The sequence below is a fragment of the Pinus tabuliformis genome, chromosome 6, assembly GCF_031772625.1.
Source record: "Pinus tabuliformis cultivar Carrire ecotype Pingquan chromosome 6, CPIR1, whole genome shotgun sequence".
NCBI lineage: Eukaryota > Viridiplantae > Streptophyta > Pinopsida > Pinales > Pinaceae > Pinus > Pinus tabuliformis.
The window spans coordinates 986,761,365-986,762,699 of NC_142292.1; the positions used below are offsets into that span (position 1 = coordinate 986,761,365).

The window sequence follows — 1,335 nt, forward strand, 5'->3', positions numbered from 1 at the left end:
TCTGGTAACCCCACCAATACCCTAGTAGCTCGATCATAAATTGCGTTTGAGAAAACTTTATGAAAATAAACAAAATATTTTATTTTCTCTTCAAGACCTACACCTGTCACTGTTTGAGCTGTTAGGAAATCCATGTATGATCTCTCTGCCTGTGTTTGAGACCTTCTTTTTACCGTTAGCTGACCTCATCATCAAAATTCATTGTTTTTCCACAAAACAGCATTCTACAGCAGTTTCGTAGCGCGCTACGAAACTGCTATAGATGTCAAAACAGAACCTATGTATCTTTGAAGCGTTTTCTGCTTAGATTCATGATCTCTTCAGACATTTGTACAGCAATTAGGAACCTAAATATTTTTAAGAAGATGAAGCTTGCTTCTGTCATTACATATCACAGCCAACTTGATTAGCATCAAACCAATAAAAAGCTTCATAAATCCCAACTGGAACATAAAGTCACTGTAGTATTCCTTGCTGTCTTCAAATCTTCAAATGAGGTGGTCTTTTTCAAAGTACAGATCTTAAAGTTGGAAGAATTCAACACTTGGACATTAAGCTCCTTAGGATTATCAAACCAAACTATCTCAACCTACTGTACCAATTTAACTGGGTCTACATATATCAACTTCGGCTTGTCTGTCAGAATCAGCTGCATCTTTTTGTTGTAAAGTTTCCGAATTTTCTTAACCAATGAAACCATCACAATGAACTCCCCTGGATCTAGAAATTTCTCCCATTTAGAGTCACAGTTAATGGTGGGGCTAACTTTGGAGCCAGCATACTCCTAACATTATCCCAGTCAACTCCCTTGAAGAAAGGATGACTCTAGAGAGAAGCATACCCTTCAGGGCCAGAAGCCAATCTTTTAGATGGGTCCATGTCTAGCAAACAATCAATAAGGTGCCATGCTTCAGAAGAAAAATATTCAGGAAATTTGAAATCTCTATCCATGATCCTTTGGAATGTGAGCCACTCACTGCCATCTTTAAAAGGTAATATGTCAGACAGCATCTGATACAACGCGCAACCCAGTGCCCATAGATTGTTTCCAATTGTTGGAGGTGCATGCTTAAGGACCTCTGGCGGAACGCAGGCAGCTGTACCAACAAATGTGCAGGTCTTCTCGTTTGAAGTAGTCGGAATAATTGAAATTGAGGTGTTTTCCATTGGTTTGAAGAAGTATATTCTCTTTACATCTCGGTGTATCAGTCCTACTTTGTGAAGGTATTCAAGGACATCCACAATCTCTGCAATATAGAAACGTGCTTCATCCTCTGAAAAACGAGATTTCTTAACAGCACGATTTGAATCCCATCCCAGGATAGAAAGCAACAT

The 1,335-nt window shown here is 39.0% G+C and overlaps 1 pseudogene; it reads right to left on the reverse strand.

Annotated features, from left to right (window-relative positions):
* Positions 1 to 430: 430 nt before the first annotated feature.
* Positions 431 to 1,335, reverse strand: LOC149262304 (3-phosphoinositide-dependent protein kinase 2 pseudogene; annotated as a pseudogene).